Below are 22170 nucleotides of genomic sequence, written 5' to 3'. Positions count from 1 at the left end.
TTTTTTCAATTTTGCTTAGAATGGATTCGTAATATTTTTCTGATTCTAAAGGTATATATGAACCCATATTTTTTATGTCTGTGTGAGAAAATATTTAAGTTTAAAGTTTTTATGAAACCAAGGTTAAAAAAATAGATTATTTCAATAGTTACTCAACAGAACTTAAAAAGTAAGGTGTCAAATTAAAGATCTTACTATTTTTGTTCATACTGGTAATTTTCTTCTTTTATTTTGTTGCGTTTTAGTACCTTAAAACTGACTTAATTATTTTTTTTTAAAACTTAAATTACTTCAAAAATAAGAGGTCTACAAAAAAACCGATTGCATATCTGAATTCTATGAAAAATTTTACATCTACTACGTACTAAAAGCACCGGCTAGCTATTCTAAATAAAAAGCAAAAAAGTTAAGACGCCTTCTTTAAGAATGAAAATCTGTTAAACTTTTAGGAAAAATCTTGACTCAGTAATTTTTGTCATAGATATACTAGGCATAAAACATATGTCATAAAAGTACACTTACTGCCAGCCGCCGAATTTCAAAACAGCTATAGACCAATGTGTCGGTATGTATTTCTTGTATTCCCCGGCAAGTTCGAACCCATTAATCCCCTTTTCCTTACACCAGAATTCCCCAGAGAATGAGTGTGTTACGCGGCATTCCTAACTATCTCCGCGCGTGGCTTGTAAACAAACAAAAAAGACGCGCACTTTTCCTTTAATGATTCCCATGTGAGGAGCTACGTGAATGAAAATAATGTATTGCTTGAATATACATGCGCTCTAATCCGTGGAAGATCTCAAATAAGCCTTCCTGCTTAGTTTGACATCATATGTGGTAAGAATTTATCTTTTAATTCTTGAAAATAAGCGTAGAATGGTACAAATTTATGAAGAAATTTAAATCATTAATTTTTCAACAAATAGACCATTTAACTGCTAAGTTTTGATATACGAATATTTTCCTTTATATTATTGATTATTTTATTCTAAAATTATCAATTTTTGATGCGATTTAATATGTTTCGTGCCAATTTAAAGTTTTTTTAGAAAATTCATATTTTTTATTAAATTGAAATCACGCAACCTCGATGTTACAAAAATAATAACCATTAATTTTATGTAATTAATTCTTATATTTTTGTTTTAGACTTACTGTTTTCATGGTAATAAATACACATTCGTAAACTTCACTATGTTGGTCATTCGGAGGGCTTCGAGATAAGATTTCAAGAACGGCTAGGCAATGCGTTCCGAAACAATGAAAACAAGACAGAACAGATGCAGCTAAGAAGAATCTGTGAAGTTTTGTGAATGTGTTGGTTGTGATACCTTACATCACATTATTATAGTCATAATCAGTACAGTTAACTTTAGTGACAATCATGGGTCCTAAAAAGAATAAAGGTGATCAATTGGGAAAGCGGCTGCGCCCAGCTGTTGAGGCCCTAACCAGTGAACTAAGTAGAGTGATGAAGTTGGTCAGTGATTCTTCAGAACTTGACGTTAGACATTTCACTAAGGAGTCAATCCTTGTCCATGACAAGTTCGAGACATTCAACAGCATCATGGTCGGTTTTAGCAAGCTTGGTTTGAGAATCCAAGAGCTTGATGAGTTTAGTGACATTTATTCTGATATAGTTACTGTGCAAAAAGACTATAGTGCTTTGAAGGATGCTCTTGATGCTATAGAAGAGCTTAGTGACATTCAAAGTGTTGTTGATTTAGTTGGTGATAATTTGCCTGACCATAAGGCTGAACTATATGATCGATGCTTAAAGATTGTGAAAGTTATTAAAGGGTCATATTTTCCCTTACCTGAACCAATTATAAACACTTTGTCTGCTTTGATGAAACGATTGGCTGAGGTTAAGCTTGAACCTGTGAAGCCACCCACAACAACGGCGGGTGCCTCGACAGCATCGCCATTTGTGTCACCGTTTGGCACACCACAGTTCGGCACCGGTTCTATGTTCACGCCAGGATATATGAATCGTGTCGACGAGCGTCTTCTTCCCTCCTTTGACGGCCAGGAAGCATCCTACGTAAGTTTCAAAGACAATTTTAAAAAGCTTACTGTAGGACAGGACCCGTCATATTTACAGTTATTGTTGAGCAGTGAGAAGGTGTGTAAAAATAAAGAGCTGAGACTCCAATTAACTCAGATTCAATCGCATGAATCTCAGTGGGCTTACCATGACGCGCGTTTCAAGTCTAAGACACGTCAAATGCTCTGCCTTTTCAACCAATGGGAGAAGAAGTCTAAACCGTCGGACTCCAACCAGATTGTGACTGTGTTAGCAGAGTTTGGTGGTGCAGTTAGCCAGCTGGAGCAGCTGACTAAAGATGATGAAGATGATGAGGTTACCACCAGCCAGTGGTTGACCGTGATCCTTCTGGAGATGTTATCCAAGAAGTTGCCCCGAGATTTTCAAGACAAGCTCAATTTGGCATTGGGCTCAATGGATGTCCCGAACGTGCCAAAGTTGTTGCAGATTATTGAGGAACAGAGGGGCGCCATTTTAATGAGGTGCTCGACTGATACGGACACCCCCTCTAAGAAGAAAGGTAATCCTGCGGCAGCTGCTACAGCTGTAGGTAAACCTGGGTCTCCAGCTAAGACCAAGAAGAAACAGCCTTGCCCGTCGGAAGGTTGCAGTTCTGAACACTTGTTGTTTAAGTGTTCCAAGTTTAGGGATTTGTCTGTTCCTGAACGTAAAAACTTTATCAAGAAGATTGGTGCCTGTTTGTTGTGCTTGCAAAAAGGGCACAGGGTTGCCGATTGCCCTAAGGCCGATAGACTTGGCAGCTGTACCATAGACAGCTGCAACCAGCCTCATAATAGTTTAATTCATGGGTCTGTTGCTGGTGGACAAGTTGCGGCAGTTTATGAATCACAGTTGTTCAGCAAGAACAATTATATACTGATGTTGCAGCAGCTCCCAGCAGTGGCGGCTGACAAACGTCAAGTCACTGTCAATGCTATGTGGGATTCTGGAGCAAATCTCACATTGATTTCTAGAAGTATCGCCAAGAAGTTAGAGTTGCCATCAACTGGTCGCACAGCTACTATTTCTTTGGCAGAAGGAAAGAGCCAAGCATGTCCTACAGTTAAAATCTGCTTGGTTGACCGCAACCGGAATTGCCATATTCTGGAGGCGGCGGTAGTGCCCAGCATTGGTACTGACGAAGGGTTACGTTCTATTGATCCTGCAGCCGCCGCCGAGATTTTTGATATGAAGCCTGATAATTTCTCTATGGTTGACGGTAAGATAGACGTGCTTATCGGTCATCTGACACCAGCTATGTTCCCGTGTGCAGATAAAATGGTTGGTGATTCTAGACTGTACAGAAGCTTATTTGGTACAGGTTATCTAGTTGTGTCTGCGGACGGCAGGACTGTTGTTAATCCTGTCGCTTGTAAAGCTACTAAGCTAGAGGTCAGCAAGATGGAGTTCCTGTCTACAGAAAGTTTGGGGATACAGCCGCCATCAATGTGCAGCGGCTATAAGAACTGCCGTCATTTCGCCGCCATCACCGCCGGGCAGTCCGCCTTGGACGTGCGTAAGCGGCAGCTGATTGAAGAAGGTTTGACACTGGATCTTGAGAGCCGTATCTGGACGGCTTCATATCCTTATAAGACGCCGCCAAGTGTGTTGTTTGATAACTCAGAGCAGGCGTACAAAATTTGTCTACGTGACCGGCAAAGGATGGTCAAAAAAGGCGAATACGACACTTTCTGCCAAGTGTTCCAAGAAGCTGTTTCTCGTGGCGTGTATACAAAAGCGTCGCCAGAAGATCTGTCTTATACTGGGCCTGTGTATTATTCGAGCCTAGTCTGCGCATATAAAGAAAGTATTTCCACGCCGTTGAGGATATGCGCCAATTCTAGCCTCTGCTGCAAGGGGCTAAGTCTCAACAGTATTATGATGGACAGGCCAGTTCCATTATATTCCCTGATGCACAATCTTATTCGGTTCAGAAGTTACAAGTGTGCATTCGTGGCTGACATTCAGAAGTTTTATAATAGTTTGTTAGCTACCTATGAAGATTCTCAGCTGAAACGTGTATTTTTTGCTGATACAGTTGATGGAGAGCCGGAGGTTTACCTCACCAGAACCGTCAATTTTGGTGAAGCCTTGGCCGGCGATATGGCCGTGACCGCCCTCAGACTCACTGGTCGTATTTTTGGTGGAATATCCCTGCAGGATGTTCAAGATGTTTATGGATCTGAGAAGATTAGAGGTTCTGATGTTGTAGCTCAGCAAGATGTGTGGAGAGATGTTCAGCAGCCACTCAGATCTGAATTTGTGTTGTATCAAGATCCTCCTTCGGTCAAATTGGAGACTTGTACTTACGTGGATGACTGTTTAAGCGGTCATAACAGTAAACCTGAAGCTGTCCAGCTGGTCCGAGAGCTGGAGCAGATGATTGAACCTGGAAATTTAAGATTTAAATCTGTTATTTATTCTGGAGATGATGTTGACAGTGTGAAAGTTTTGGGCATTGTTTGGGTCCCAAAACAGGATATATTGTTCCTGCCTGTCAGAGCCAACCACGGCGCGAAGATAAAGGGTAGAAAGTTACTAGAAGACCTGGATTTGGAGGATCTCTGGAGAAGTCTACCTGAGGCGATAACTAAATGAGAAGTTTGGAGAATCGTACAGCAGTTATATGACCCATTGGGTCTTGCAGCACCATTGCTGCTTAAATCCAAGCTGTGTCTACGCTCAGTTTGCATACATGGATGCAACTGGGATGATTTCATACCTGGAGAGTTGAGGTCAGAATTCGTGAGCAGCCTCCAGGACCGGGCGGCACTTGGAAATGTGTCGTTCAGACGTTCGATGGTTCCTGATAAGCCATTGGGGCTTTCAATGGTTGTTGGTTTCTGTGATGCATCAAGCTCAGCCTATGCAGCCATCACCTACCTGAGATGGCCAGTTTCTGGAGAATTTGATGTAGTTTTGTGTTGCGCCAAGTCACGTGTCGCACCAGTTAAGATAGAGTCTATACCAAGGTTAGAAATGCTTAGTTGTCTGATCTTGGCTAGGCTTGTGGATACAGTTGTCAGAGCCCTACCTTTCAGCATTTCTGGCAAAGTATTTTTTAGTGATAGCAGCTGTGCCCTGGCGCAGTTATCCAGTGACAGTGTTATGCTAAATGTTTTCAACAGTCATCGTGTTTCTGAAATACAACAGTTGACGAGCCCTGAAGATTGGAGATGGGTTCCAACCCAACACAACATCGCCGATTTAGCTACGCGAGGTTTGTGTACAATTGAGGATGTACAACCTGGATCTACATACCAGGAAGGTCCAAGCTGGTTGCGCCTGGAACAGGACCAGTGGCCCGTTAAAACGGCGGGTGAGGTTAATGCATCTATACCTGAGAGCGAGCTTAATCCTAAGATGGCGAGGCTCAAGGTAATGTTCACACAGATGGTGGACAACGATTTCTGGAGGTCGCTGGCAAGGAGGACCTACAGGCAGGCAAGAAGGACTGTAGCTGCAGTTCTTAAGGCTGCCAACTGTTTCAAATTGTTGCTTGTCAAGAAACGTGGTGTTGCAACAAATGAGGATGGTGGTAGCAACAATGATAGTTCTAGGTATTATGAGAACTATACTTTCACAAACACTTACTTGGATTCTGTTTGTGACCTGTTTTTGACATCCTTCAACCAAGAGAAGGAGATGACCATGGACGCCGAGGGGAAATTCGATTCTCTTCAACCGTATCATCACAAAGTCCAGGTTTGTTGGCCCATAGTGGGTCATGATGGATGTTTTCCTCTTCGGTCATTTACAATACTCAAAATGGCCGCCAGAGGTGATGAAGCTCTTGAGGCCGCAGCTGGAGGCCCAAGGAAAGTTATGAAGGACAGCCCAGGTGTTGTCTTGCTTAGCCGCCACAACAGGCTGGCAAAGCTCATCCTCCAACAGTCTCACGATGAACTGGGACATGGAGGCCATCGTAAGACATTGGCGCAAAGCCGAAGGTATGCTTGGATCACACATGGCCGCATGGAGGCTATGAAGGTGGTCAAGAATTGTGCTGCATGTTCCATTGAATATGCCAAGCGTTCGAGTCCCGCAATGGCTAATATCCTGCCAGACCGTGTGGAGCCGTCAGTGCCCTTCCAAGAGGTGCACATGGACCTTGCGGGGCCTATAGAAGTTGTGAAACCTGGCGTTGGCACCAGGAGAACCAAGACAAAGTACAAAGTCTGGTTGTTGATTGTAGCTTGTAGATTTACACAGGCTGTGTTTATTGATGTGTTGACCGATTATTCAACTGAAGCCGTGCTGGTCGGCTTGAGAAAACTTCAGGCGTTTTACAACATGCCTAGAAGAGTTACTACAGATCGTGGTACCAATATGGCTGGTACCAAACGCATTCTAGATGAACTTTTGAAGGATACCAGGATGCATTTTGAATGGCATCTTGTGCCCACAGCAGCACATTCATTTGTTGGCACTGTGGAGAGGCAGGTTGGGCTGGTCAAGCGGGTGTTGAACAAGAAGTTGGCCGGTGCTACTGTAACCTTCAATGATTTACTGGTGTTGTGTGCTGAGACAGCTAGAGTGTTGAATTCAAAACCATTGACGTATGCCACTGCAGGAGAAGACGTCAATACCTGGAGGATAATTTCACCTGCTGATCTGTTAGGAGGCAGGACAAATGATGCAATCTGTACGTTTGAAACCGGTTGCAAAGAGCCCATTACCAGGAGGTTGGAGAACTTGGAGGAGTTGACCCGTCAGTTCCATCAGGTGTACAAGGAGCAGCTCATGCCCGAGCTATTGAAGTCCATCAAGTGGCGCCGCAACGAGGTGCTGCTCGAGCCAGGAGACGTGGTGCTGGTTGATGACAGCACAAGTTTGATGAAGAAGTTTAGATTGGGACGTGTTCAAGAAGTGCGCCCAGGTGGAAGGACCGTGGTTGCCAAATACAAATTATCAGATGACGCAGCCGCCACGAGTAACAAGACTTCCGCAAGACGTCTGCTCAAGATCAATCTACCCAAAGTTTAGTATAAGTATCATTCTTGTTTAACTTTGAATTTTATTTTTTCCGGTAGATTTATCAGATTTTTTTTGAAAGACAAAAAACGCAAATTTTGATACAAATTCGTTTAAACTTTCAAATCGATGCAAGATTTTTTTCATTTGAAATGCAAACTTAAGTTTTTTATACGTTTACGCAAGTTCTTTCAATGATTTAAGTCTTTCCGAGACCTGGGATTTTTTTCGCGGAAAATTTCCTAGGTACCTACGCAGATATAAACAATTTTATCCTTGTTGGATTGAAATTTGATATGATAAGAAATTAACAAAATGAGATTTTTACATCATTTAAATATTTCTTTATGATTTATTACAATCACATAAATAATTTAATATTACATGCATATTAAAATTATTACTATTTACCTTTGAACTGATGTACCTAAAGAAAAAATGCAGATTTTTTTCGCGATGAGTTAAGTAGATTCTTTGAGTATTGTAGAATTAAGCTTAATAAGACCGCTTTACGCCGTACCTAAGCTCTGTTTCCTCGGCCAGGCATGACGCAAAACGGCAAAACTAAAGCATAAGATAATTTATTTTAATTTCGATTTGCTTTGATTGATGATTTAAGAGTTTCTTTGAATTATTTCATGATTCTTTTTATTTTTTTTGATTTGAATTAAAACATCACTAATTATGTTTGTTTCAGTTGATGCAGCCCTGCGCCAGAAATCCTGTTGGAAATTATGCAGTATCAAAAGATGTGATGGAAAGTCATAACGTCCGACAGGATAGCTGGAACAAGGCATTTATTAATATTTGATGGATGTTGTTAGTTTGTATCTTGAGGGATTCATTCTAACTGAGGCCCAAATTGCCTTTAATTATGACTGTATGAATATGTATATATTGCTTTCTTCTTAAAACAGAGAGAAATTGCAGATTCAGCATTTTAGAGAAGTTCTTTTCTTATATTGAGCTTTTGTTTTATTTTGGTAAATTTAATTTGCATATTTCAGTTGCAATTTTAATTTTACGCAATTTTGATTCACGAAGATTTAAAATTATGAAATTTTAATTTTCCGAAGTTTGATGATTTTTTTTACAGTCATATTTTATTTAGATTTAAGTATCTATTTTATTAAAACATGTTTAGATTTAAGGATCTTACTTATTTTATCTGAAAAATGTTTAGATGTAAGCACGAGTATTTTTCTGTCGGAGAAAAATTCTAATTATTGAGAAGTTTTTATGCAATTTTACTTTTCTTTTCTAGCAAAAAGATTTAGTAGAAGAAATGTTATTATTTAATCTTTCTTTCTTTTGATGAAAAAAGTTTGAGTTGATTATTTAATTATCGATGCGATTTTTAGTATAAAAATCATTTACCTATTTTATTATGTAGGTACCTAATTGAAGTTTAGGTACTAATGATTATTAATTCATGTATTCCCAATTACATGGTCTGTAATTCTAATTTTATTTGAGATTATGAGGCCATGATATAATGAGATGTGTGAGTGGTAAATGTGCAATTCATGTATGTTGAATGCTTTTCCCATTCCTTATTCCTGTCCTTATGTGGTAGCTGAGGCGGTTTGAGTTATTGTGGTATTCGTAAGTTACCATAATTAATTTTAGGCCTTATGGCCATGACATTTTAAACTCTTGTAATTTATGCGTTATGAGATTGTGATTTTGTGGACACTGTCTGCACGTATATTGCAAAGATGAGGTGTTGTGTTCGATTCCCAGTGAATAGACGGGTGTGTGTCGGTATGTATTTCTTGTATTCCCCGGCAAGTTCGAACCCATTAATCCCCTTTTCCTTACACCAGAATTCCCCAGAGAATGAGTGTGTTACGCAGCATTCCTAACTATCTCCGCGCGTGGCTTGTAAACAAACAAAAAAGACGCGCACTTTTCCTTTAATGATTCCCATGTGAGGAGCTACGTGAATGAAAATAATATATTGCTTGAATATACATGCGCTCTAATCCGTGGAAGATCTCAAATAAGCCTTCCTGCTTAGTTTGACATCATATGTGGTAAGAATTTATCTTTTAATTCTTGAAAATAAGCGTAGAATGGTACAAATTTATGAAGAAATTTAAATCATTAATTTTTCAACAAATAGACCATTTAACTGCTAAGTTTTGATATACGAATATTTTCCTTTATATTATTGATTATTTTATTCTAAAATTATCAATTTTTGATGCGATTTAATATGTTTCGTGCCAATTCAAAGTTTTTTAGAAAATTCATATTTTTTATTAAATTGAAATCACGCAACCTCGATGTTACAAAAATAATAACCATTAATTTTATGTAATTAATTCTTATATTTTTGTTTTAGACTTACTGTTTTCATGGTAATAAATACACATTCGTAAACTTCACTATGTTGGTCATTCGGAGGGCTTCGAGATAAGATTTCGAGAACGGCTAGGCAATGCGTTCCGAAACAACCAAAAAAAATTTTTATTTAGTCTTTTATTGTGATCAGAAACATATAAAAATATTAATTGGTGCCTAAAACCGAAATTGGTTGTTTCTGTTATTTGCCGTTTTTTTGAGATGATCAGAGAAAGTATTTTTTTTGTTGTAAGAAATAAAAGTTCCACCTACAATTTAGTGATCCTAGCTTTTAAATTGGCTGCTCTACAGCTGTTTTGATATTTAGCGGCTGGCGATAAAAAGTGGCTTAGGAACGGCCTGACCATTCTGACTAGAAAAAGTAATTTGCTCTAAATATGCACAAGAACTACCAGAAAAAAAAATTATGTCTCTAACTGTAACAGGAGCCAAGATAGAGGGGGGGGGGTCAAATTAGCCCCCACCCCTCCGTTATATTAAGGTGGGAATTAGGGCCCGATCTGTAAGGGTCAATAATGTGTAAAAAAAATTTTTGAAACTATTATTTCACATTGCTTATTAAAATTCAAAATAAATAAATAAATTATACATATATATATATATATATATTAGTTATATTAGCACTTGGGTATCATACTATCAATTCTTGCTCCATGTTAATAGAATAATGTTTTTGTACTTTGTGGAATTTTGCATTTAGGTGTTTTATCAATTCTGTAAAACTACCAATGGAATATTCTTAACTATGCAGTTTCCAAAAAATAATCACTGTGTTATTGTTTTTCTATAGGTTTCTTTTTTTAATGTGTAAATCTGCGCAGATTTACACATTAAAAAACCGGTGTGATAGAAAACCACTTGTTTTGTTTTCTTTATTATCATTTTAGAAGCAGAAATGCACTCTGCCGTGTTTTTATATAGGCAGCCGCCAATTTCCCTTTAACCGAATTCTAATGGTTTAGAGCAATAGCCAGTAGGAGCTAGCTGCCAATTAATTAATTAAATTCAGTGATAGTAAAAGTTGCAATATATCTTTTAAAACTAGGCCGGAACCTAATTTATTGCCAGGTTTCCTATCCCTTGTCCCTGAATTTTATAAAAATTTTCCCAAACCTGTAGGGAAAAACTCCTAGAGACAAGGTCTGAAGCCACAAGTAATTTATAAATATTTTAGGTTAAGGAAGGAATCCTCACAAAAAGATATCCATGGTAAGCATTTATACAAAAAATGTATTTAAAGGAAGCCTGCAAGAAATTCAGCGCTCTAACTGCTGAAAGACTGCCACAAGTATACCCCATACACAAAATTTGAAGCCTCAAGCTTAAATAACAAAAAAGTTATGGACCTTCGGAAACTTAAAATTAACTACGTGGCTGAGAGGCAAAATTAAAATCCCATCTTTATCATATTTTTAGGTTGCCAGTAACCATACATATTTTGTTTAGCATTTTAATTATAATTTTCACTGATCTGAGAAAAAATTAACTATTTTTTACATCATTTTGATAGAGCCCACCGCTTGGTAATTAAAATCCCTACATCCCCGATAGGTGGTGATGTGTAGCTGAAGCTGTAGTTTTTTTGACCAATAAAAATATGTCGACGAATAAAAACAAAAATAAAATTATTTTTTTAAAACTGCAGTGGTTAGTTGTCAATAAAAAGACTTATTTTATATTTAATTTCGTCGGCTTTAATATTATACAAAGAATATCTAAAAAAAAAACACGACAATATTTACAGAACAGCAGACAGGTTTCATATCAGTATGGCGTCGTAAACATTACAGATATTTTCAACTTTTTAAAAATTGTGATAAAGTAGTTTTATTTGAAGTAAAAGATAACTAAGCTAAAAGTAATATTTCTAATCGAGTAGTTTACTGTGAAGTTTATTTGGGTAGGGAAAGATAATGAACTGTAAAAAACGGATAGTTTTATAAACTCATGCATTTATTGATACTTCTGAAATACTTTAATTTAATGTAAACATAATCAGTGAATAATTATCGTCTATTGTCTTATCCCTTAAAGGACGCCTGCAAGAAATAACACGTTTTAACTGCTGAAAGACTGCCACAAGAAGACCCAATACCCCAAATTTAAAGCCTTCAGCTTCAATAACAAAAAAGTTCTAGGCATTTCAAAATAGCATTTTATGTACAATGGAATTGTTGAAAGATTTCCAATGCTCATAAAAGAAAAAAACAATATTAAATTACGTCGCCTAGACACGAAATTATAACCTTATCTTTGTCAGAAACTTAGATTGCATGTAACTAATTATATTTTTACAATAAAAACACCACATTTCATAGTCAAAATCTATGAAAAAAATTCGATTAAATTGCATTTTTAAACGAAAATCATAGCGGAAACAAAGGGGTAAACTAATACAAGCTTATCTGTGATTGGTTGTTAAGCTGATTCAGCCTTCTGATTGGCTTCAGTACATTCGGTACAACGCAAGTAAAACTTTTTTTTTTTTAATGATTTTGACTATAAAAATGGGTATTTTTATTGTAAAAATATAATTAGTTACTGGAAACCTAAATTTTTGACAAAAATAAGCTTATAATTTTGTTTCTAGGCCACGTAGTTTAATTTCAAAGTTTTCAACATGAGCATTGCAATTCTTTCAAAATATTCATTGTACATAAAATGTCATTTTAAAATGCCTAGAACTTTTTTGTTATAGAAGCTGAAGGCTTCAAATTTGGGGTATTTGGTCTACTTGTGGCAGTCTTTCAGCAGTTAAAGCGTGGTATTTCTTGCAGGCTTCCTTTAAGATCCCTGGTTGAATGTTGGCTAAAGCTCGATTTCTTGAACAAACAGCTTGGTACATAGGGTTTACTAGAGGGAAATTCCTTATGTGTTACCTATGTGGACTTAGGGAAAGTGATTCCCTATGACGCACTTACAGAAAGTGTCTCATGAATAATACTTATTGTCATATATTTAAGTTGTGATGTCATCTATTTAAGTTTGCAGACATGTTTTAGTTGTTACTCTCAATTACTCTTCAATTGCTCTCAGAAAGAATAAAGAGAAAATGTATTAAAGACAGTTGATATTGAGAGTCCTAACACAGAACATTATCTGGTTTGGGTTCGAGTCTTATTAAGACCAATTCAGCTATTTACAGACATCCTATTACTTTAGCTAGTTTGCATAGGCAGATATTCTACCCCTTCAAAGTGCATAGTTAATTAATACATTGTATTAATTAAACAGACAGTCATCCTGTTGCTTGGTGTCCTGATATACAGACAGACATCCTGCTACTTCAGAACTTTCCAGCTGAAATAATCAGTAGTTTTGAATTATTAATATATTTAAACATTTCTAAAAAAAGTAAATATATCTAATCTTATTTACTCAAAAACTGCATTTAATCCAATATGATAAATACTTAAAAAATTGTTTGCATCTTGAATTAAAAATTAAGTCTACTCTATCATTAACTTATGAAAGTCTGTCTATATCTCATTATGTTAGCTGTGCGTATTTTTCACATATGTAATTAGCTGAGGGAAGTAAGCTGTCATAAGTATTTAAAAGCAATGTTGCCACATTTTTAATTATTATGTTGTCCAATTTTTTTAACAGTTTAATTTACACAAAGCCCATTTTGAAGATCTTATTAAATGTCTTCTTCTCTAAATTCCGGAAATAGAATCATAAAATGATAATAGTAAACATAACTATTATTTTTAAGTATTAATATAATTTTATAGAAACAATAATTTAATCAATATAATAACCTTTCTTAATTATTTAGGTAATACAAATATGTCCTTACATTTTTTTCTCTTATTAACAAATTAAGTTTACAAAGAGTGTAGATAAATTAGGAAAAATACAAAGAGTAAATCTTTATACAAAAGTAACAGGATGCTTATCTGTATGTTCGTCTGTACCAAAGGATAATTGAAAAAAATCTTTTTTGCAAGGACAGTGTTTGTCTCTGTAATATTTATCTTTTAGAGAAACTAGAGCTGCTGAAATCGCTGCCACTGGCAAAAAAAAAATTTCACCATTTCTTGCCATATCAGACAATATTGTATCATTTAAGACCATGTTATTTTTTTCCAAAAATTTTCCACTGCGAGAGCACTTAGTAATTTTTTGTAGAATTTTTAATAATAAATTCTAATGTTAGGCTTTTATTTTTATAGTTTGTTAATGGTCTACATAAAAAAAGCAGTTACATCCCCCTTGAAGAAATTAATTAAAACCGTGGTAGGATTAGAATTAATAAAGAGTTTTTTTTTCTATATTTTCTTCCATATAGAACAATTTTTATCATTGTTTATTTTAGTTTTCTGGAGCTTTTTTATTTGTGTTTAAATTCTAATCTACAAAAGTACCTTGAAAAACATATCTACTTAATTCTACCCTCCCGAAATTATTGTTATTATGCACAAATGCCCCGTAAAAATCGATTATTTACTCTTGTATTTGACAGCTAAGCTTAGGTAAAACAGCTTATTCACATAAGGAATAGCCTGTTCCCCATGTAACATAAGGATTGAATTCACATATGTAAATGACGTCCACTTAGGGAATTTACTTCGGGAATTCAATTCGGTTTTACATCGGGATTGTTCATGATACACTTTTTCTATGAGTTCACTCAGTGAAAGCTGTCATAGGGAAAATCAAATTCTTCAAGAAATCGAGCTTAAATTATTTTTACTTTTTAATCTCTCGTGTTCGGGAGGACTATCAATCTATCTCATGTGACGTACATACATAATTTATGCCTACATGGGCCGTCCCTAGGTCATTCCCTAATACAATTAAAAATAATAAGAGATATTATTGGTTCTTTTATATTACTGTTTTATTGTGATTAATTGGCCATACATTGGCCGAATTATAATTTGTTTCCTTCAAAAATCAGCCAATATGTTGTTAAAAATTCTTAACATTATCAACATCTTTCTCTAATTTTTAGAAAAGTTTTTAGAAATTTTTAAATTCATTTAGTAGAAATAGAGTATTCCTCTAATTTTGTTTCATATGATTATTAACTTAAAAGAGAAAAAAAGAAGAGGGGGGTGGAGAGTGATACTGTTCAGTTATTTACCATTTGTGTACATAAAGTTACTCTTATAAAAAGGAACTGGTTGTATTCATTACGATAAAAGCTTAATAAAGAAAATTTGTTACTTTAAAGAAGAAAAATTTATATGGTTTTGGAGAATCGTTAAGAGACATTTAATCATTATACATATTTAAATTAACATGATATATTTTAATGCTTCACTACTAATATTAAAATATTTCAGAGTACAGAATGAAAACAATGAATGCTTTTTTCTTCAGTGAATGTATTTAGAGGTAGAGACTTTTACTAAACATCTTTTTAGTAACAAAGCTACTTTGTAGTTTATGTTTCTCAATTCGTCTGTAAGAAATTGTGTGTGAAAGATAGACGTGAACATGTGTGAATATATGTGTGAGTTTTCAGTTCAAAATTAATTACTTGGTCTTGCAGTCCATCAGTAATTCTTGGTCGTTCATTTTTTTTTTAATATTGAAAAAAATTATTTTTTCGAATGCTATCTTTTCTAATAGATGTCTGCTTTTCTTTGGACATCTATGATCAGCATTTACTCTGTATCTTTCTTGGTCTGTCAGTCATTTCTTAAAACTATTGTCATTTAGTTTATATTGAATAAAAAAGATTATTTGAACTTCTTTTCAAGTATTTTTTTCATTTAGAGAGTCCAAGGCCCGGAAGGAAACTGGAAGCGCAGACAGGAAGAAAACAGAATGTTTCTTAAGGTAATATTATAACGCATGTTTAAAAATGCCTCTTTTTGCCCCTCCATTCCCCCCCACAACCCCCGCGATCAACAAATATGCCCCCCTCCAAGCAAATGTCCTAATGTTCTTTCAAGCTCAAGAATGCATTATGACAGAGAAATACTTAATCAACACTTTTTGTTGTCACTTCACCACACCATAAGACAGAATACTGTTCAAAAATCATAAAATTGATAAAACAGATTAATTAAGATTAAGATTGTGCGCTTTGTATGTCTAATAACAAGTCCATTTCGAAAAGGTTAGGCATTAATTTTTTTTCTTCAAAACTGTAAGTCTGTCTATATACATACATATATCACTATTGTACATGTGGCTGTGACGTAACACGAAGGTGATAGGTTTAAATCGCAACAAAACACCGCTTCATAACTAATGATGTTAAAAATTGTTCCTACAGCTGCTATGCCAGGTGCGCAACATAAATAGTTAGAGTAGCGAGAATACCATGCTCAGTTACAATTTATAGACAAAGGTCGTGCAATCAAAGAGTTGGTTATTTAATGGGTGTTACCTTACTTAATACCCTGGCAAGCACGTTGCATTACCATGTGCAATTGAGTCCGTTCGATTGCAATTCAAACGCAGAGTATGTTCAAAAAGACCAAAATTTAAAAATGAAATAGCATAACACCCAGGCTAAATTCAAAACATAAGATAATGGAGAACCCAATCAGTTGAGTAGCTATGGAAATCTTAAGCTATAAACAAAATAACTTACTATCTTATATAATAGGATATCAAATGATGTTTAGGATAAGTATCTTTGGGAGAGGGTGAGTGTGACACTATTAGAAACAAGAAGTCATAGGAACCTAAAAAGAGTTACAGAACTGTATAAAGTCCTGGCAGTATGTTAAAAGTGCCCCCCCCCCCCCCTCCCACTTACAATATGTGCTTTGTACGCCACTTGGTGAAACCGCCACTGCCGTCAAACCCGATATTTAAAAGGAAAAAAAATTAGCTTGTTCCAACTGAATAAAAATTGTCTATTTTATTGAGACATAGCAAATAAAAAAACCTTAACTTCAGCGTTCTTATCCTGTTTTCAAATCTTGAATCACATAACTCTATGGTTACTTAGTATTTTTGAACTCTTACTTTTCCTCCTATGATTTTAGCAAAATTTACAATAAGATTTTGAGAGGACTAATATTTAAGGATGGCAATCTGTCAAACAGAGGGGTAGGTTCCTGGTAAAATCCGTAAAAATGTGTGTTTTAAGGCTTAAAAATAGTAGTAGAACGAAAATATTCACTAAATATGTGTATTTATTACCTATTGAAAAGAACTATAGACATTAGACTGGCCCAAAAAACATGAATTTTTAAATCTTTACTATATCAATTTGCGGATACCTTGAAGTTGTTACCGGCTCAAAAGTAGACCTTTTAGTGAAAACTAGACCACTCTACAATGAAAATCGATCTCAAAATTTCAATCTTAAGCTTTTTATCAAAAACTTCATATTTACATGATTTTAACAAGAAATAAGTAAAGAACTGCCAACCTAAAATAATGTAACAAGAGTTCAAATATTAAGCAATCATAAAAAGTAGACAGAACTGCCATTTCTACCGAATAATTCCAAAAAACATCTAAAAACATTGTTTTATCTAAACTGATAATTTGTGTAAGAAATTGAACTAAAACAGTAGTTATAAGTCTTATGAGAAGAGAAATGATGAAAAACTCTAAAAAATCTACATTTTAAAGACATAAAATAGGAAAAGAGTTTTTAATAAATTTCATGTCTCAACAGACATTGTCGCCAATAAAGAGACAATTTATATAATAAGAAATTAAAGGAAGGTAAAAAAATATGTAAAACACTTATTCTCATATCCAACTTTATAAAAAAGGATACTAATAAAAAATTAATATTGCAAAAAATAATTTGATTGTTTATTATTAAACCAGGAATAAAGAGTAAGGCATATCTTTAATTATTTTTCTTCAATGATTTTGCTGTATGAATTAGCTTTCCCAAATTATTGTAATTGTACATAAAAAAATTTAATACTTTCTTTCTTCATATGTTTATTCCTGTTGATTTTAATATTTTATTTCAATGTTTGTAAACAAACAGACAGAAAATTTGATGTTTTGCTTTATATCTTATGTAAGGCTATATTAATTGGGAAAGAAAGAATGAAAATAAAAATGCATTTGACGATATAGCGATAGATTTTTTCTTAAAATCAATTATAGGGCTAAAATCTACAAACAATGCATAACCTATTTTTACTTAACACACATTGAAAAGCGATTTAGACCTTTATTTGGGCCACACTAATAGACATAGACAAAAGTTTTTTAAAAAGTTAACATAAATTTTTATCGTTCTACTCCTGTTTTTAAAAGCAAAGCTTTTCTATAATTGGGGTCAGTCCATACGTTCGAGATAGATAGCTTTTATTTGTTAATTTAGGCATATTATAACTGTCCTATTGATTTCAAACTTTGCATGATGATTCCTGTAGTAGTTAGGTACGATTTAGAAAGAGTAGCAACACTATAATCGATCTAGAATGTCTGTGTGTCCATTTAATTAAAACTAATGTTCTTGGTTTTTTCTATAATTCACTTCCGAGAATCAAACCAGATTTTAAAAGATATTATATATAATGATGTTAATCTTTGCATTCAAAAAGGGGGAGTTGAAAGGAAAAACTCAAGATGCTAATTTTAGCCTACCAATTAAGAATCCGAATCCGCTATAAAAAACGGATTTCAGATTCGGATTCCAAAATTGGGTGGATTCCAGATCCCAGATTCGGATTGCCAACCCTAATCATTAAGCTTTTTACTTACATGTCACTGATTTCCCCACAAATTTGTTTTTAAATTATTGTGTTGTTTTAGTAACAAGTAAAGAGGGTCCAGTATTCGACCATGGATGTGCGATGTGACTCCAATCAGCAGGCATACTAGCATAGTTGCCAAATTATCATGCCTTGCAGTTGCGTTGGTATTAGCATCTTCCGAGGTAAGTCATTTTTAATAGCACAGCTACCCCTAAAGAGGACTATGCACGAATTAGAACAAGTGATTCCAAGCACCTTCCAGCAATGAGTCTTAGTATTTTTCAGTCAATTTACTAAGTTTATGTTTAATATTTGGGTTATTGACTAAAAATTAGGTTTCACCACGGTTTTATATAAAAAAAACTTTGTCACTTTGAAATTAAAAAATTTTATGATAAAATCTCATTAAATGTTTTGTTGAGTTCAAACTGTTGTTTCAAAAGCTTTGACACATAAGTATTAGGTATTTCGAGAGAAGAAATGTATATTTAAAAAATGGGTTTGTAACTTGTATTATTGTAAACAGTTTAATTAATGTACGTTTGCAATTTACAGCATTTGATGATTTTTGCTGTGTTATTTTATTTTGTCCTTTAAACTCAACAAAACATTTGATGATATTGAACAAAAAATGCTTAACATTTTAAAAAATCATATAAAACTATGGTCGATAAACCAAATATTAGACTTAAACCTAGTATATTCACTAAAAAATACCAAGGATCAATGCTGGAAGCTGTTTAGAATCATTAAATCTCGTTCGTGCATAGTCCTTTTTTGAGTTTGTGGCTGGACATAATAACAGTCTCGACTCATTCTGTTTGACAGACACAGATACGCATATTACTGTTCATATATTTTTGAAAGCAAAGCTTTTCTATAATTAGGGTTGGTCGGTCTGTCCGGAACGGATAGCTTTTTTGTTAATTTAGGCATGTTAGAATTGTCCTATTGATTTCAAAGTTTGCATGGTGATTTCTGTAGTAGTTAGGTATGATTTAGAAAACGTAGCAACTCTATAATCATAACCAAAATGTCTGTTGATTTTTTTACTTTTTTAACAACTTCTTTGTGATTTAGTTATCCAATTGCTCTTGTTTTTGGGATACTGATTCCTGGAACGACATCCTGTGCCACTTTTTGAAACCAAAAATAAAACGCACATGATCTCAACCCACAAAAGAGTTACAGCTATAATTTCAGCACAGCAGCTGCTTTTGTGGATAACAATATGGAACGACGAAAACCGCCGAAATTTTTTTTGCCTTTTTTCACTAAATTAAACAGTTCTCAATCATCTGAGATAAACTTTTTTTTTCTCATAAAAATTCTCTTATAGATTCACATGACACGTAATATTTCATACATGGCTACAGTCAATAGGTATAAAAAAATGTAAAGTGTCAAGTGAAAATATGAGGGAAATAAGGAAAAAAAAGTTAATCTCAGATGATTGAAAATTGTCTTTTATAGCGAGAAAAGGCAAAAAAATCAGCGGGAACGGCAGTTCCGCCGCCGTTTCTTCCCAGTTCTATATCAAGCAACTGCTATGCTGAATTTGAAAGCTGTAAATATTTTATGGGCGGAGATCATGCGCATTATACTTTTGGTTTCAAAAAGTGGCACATCCGCCCCCCCCCCATCTTTTATATTCTGATTATGTCTGTTTGTCCTACCATTTCAGAGCTTCGCTTTTATGGATAAAGTCATTCTTGTTTTTAAATAAAATGCCAACAGATTTGCTTTATTTGGTAGAAACTAGTAGTATAAATAAGGGGGGAGGCGAATGTGCCACTTTTTGAAACCAAAAGTAAATGTGCATGATCTCAGCCCATAAAAGAGTTATAACTCTAAAATTCGGCACAGCAGTTGCTTTTTTGGAGAACAATATGGAACTGTGAAGAAACGGAAGCGGATCCGCCGCTCCCACCACAAACTGCCGAATTTTTTTTTGCCTTTTTTCGCCGAATATATTTTAATTGTCTATTATGACGAGAAAAGGCAAAAGAATTCGGCGGGAGCGGCGGTTTCACCACCGTTTCTTCACAGTTCCATATTATTCAACACAAAAGCAACTGCTGTGCAGAATTTTAGAGCTGTAACTCTTTTATGGGCCAAGATCATGCATGTTTTACTTTTGGTTTTAAAAAGTGGCACATCCGCCTCCCCCCTTTTAATCTACAAAAGGGGTAATTTTGTTTACTATGATTAGAGGAATAAGTCAATTTATTGTTCATTGTCTTATTTCCTTAGATCCAAGATTAATTATGTATCACTATCAATCGATTACTTCAATGAATTAATATTTTAGGTTGTAGTGAAGAAATGGCTGGTTAAAGTGGACCAAGAATGTCGATGATGAGAGACCCAAATCAAACAAGGGCATAAGTTTTAAGCCCAGAAAAAAACAATACGATGCAATACCTTTTTATATACCTACTTTATACTTATGTTTCTTATATTAACCACGGATAAATATAAGCAAAATGATTAATTCCGTGGCGTGCACATACATTCACAAAGGGGGGTTTGAACCAAAAGGGAATGAAAAAATGGTAAGGCAGGTTTTTCTGATTCTTATTTTAAGGGGGTTGTTGACATCCATCTTCATCCCCTAATGCACACCACTGGATTAGTTTATCATTAGTATTGTTATCAAAGTTTAATTCAAATCACGCATGTAACTAATTAATTTAAGAAGACTTCCTATAAAATACTTTCAAAGTATTTTCCACAACTATAACTGTTGAAATACTATAATTTTTTGTCGTGATTTTTATTGTATAATTAAGATTTTGTTTAAATGTTGATTTTCAACTTTTATTACCTAATGTATAACATTAATCAAAAAATAAAATATAGTTTATTACCTACGCATTTTGTAATTTTTGATATCATTTATTATATAAGCGAAGCTTTTTCTATAATTTGAATTGGTCCATCCGTCAGTACATCTTCCATACATAATGGACAGTTACCTCCTGTAAATTTAAACAGGTTAGAATTGTCCTATTGATTCTAAACTTTGCATGGTGGTTCCTGTAGTAATTAGATACGATTTAGAAAGCGTAGCAACTCTGTAATCATTACTAGAATGTCCGTAAGACCATTTTAAACATGTTACTTTTTTTTAACAACAAAGGGGGGGGGGTAAATGTGCTGCCAGCCACGATATACCAGCAATTTTATTTTGGGTGCTACTTTCTTAGTTTCAGAGATGATGGGGTAAAATCTTTTTGGTTGTGTCAATCATTTGAGACATTGTTAATTTTTTCTGAATTTCCCCTTACAAATTCTCGTTTATTAAAGTGTATCTTAAATGCAGTGCTTCTTCTGTACTTTTTAAGATATTGAAACAAAATCTTTTTAGGTCGGTCAGTTTAATATTTTTGAATAAAAAACCGCGATTGTACCACCGCTCCCGCCGTTTTTTGCTGCCTAAAAAAAAAGTTGTAGGTATTGCATTTCTCACAGAATTAGGCAATTTGGAATCATTTCAGACCATGTTATTTTTTATTTTATTTTTCCTCTTACAAGCAACCCTGCGGGGACTTTCAAATTCTTGTTAATCAAGGTATATCTTAAATTCAGTGCTTCTCCTATGCTTTTAAGGATATTGAAACGGTACCGCCGCCGTTTTTAGAAAGATATCAAAACTTGCGGTGATTAGTGATACAACTCAGGAATAAGGTATAACCAACAAGGGAATTAAATCTAAAATAATATTTGGGGGGCAAATGGAGAGGTCGTCAATTTTACGATGTGTTGCCCCCAAACAACAGCTGAAAAACACGTATAGGTTTCGTGATTTTTTTCCGAATTAATTTCATTATTGGTATGAGCTGGATACAACTAAAAAGATTTTACCAAATTATCTATAAACTAAGGGAGTTGCACCCAAAATAAAATTGCTGGTATGTCATGGCATAAGTCACCACATTTTACCCCCCCCCCCCTTTCTTTCCGGAACCTGGAGGCCTATCCAAAAAATCTTAAAACTTTGGAAAATTCATCATATAAGAATGATTTTATCTTTAATAACCTATCATCTCAGTCCAAAGTTTTAAGATTTTTTGGATAGGCCTCCAGGTTCCGGAGCTCCAGGCCTCCAGGTGGTCTCTGTACAGGTAAAACTGAAAA

At 34.8% G+C, this 22170-nt stretch overlaps 1 long non-coding RNA gene across 1 annotated transcript in view; it reads left to right on the top strand.

The window, feature by feature from the left end:
- The window catches only part of LOC145307656 (uncharacterized), a 129922-nt gene extending 117227 nt beyond the window's left edge, over positions 1-12695 (top strand). Inside the window, exon 3 of the long non-coding RNA XR_013875547.1 lies at positions 12623-12695. This is a non-coding gene — a long non-coding RNA (uncharacterized LOC145307656). The remainder of the gene's footprint in view (positions 1-12622) is intronic.
- The last annotated feature ends 9475 nt before the right edge of the window (positions 12696-22170 follow it).

The sequence above is a fragment of the Acartia tonsa genome, chromosome 15, assembly GCF_053477335.1.
Source record: "Acartia tonsa isolate MP-2025a chromosome 15, ASM5347733v1, whole genome shotgun sequence".
Classification (NCBI taxonomy): Eukaryota; Metazoa; Arthropoda; class Copepoda; order Calanoida; family Acartiidae; genus Acartia; species Acartia tonsa.
The sequence above is the reverse complement of the archived record's forward strand: the minus strand, read 5'-3'. Positions and strand labels throughout refer to the sequence as shown.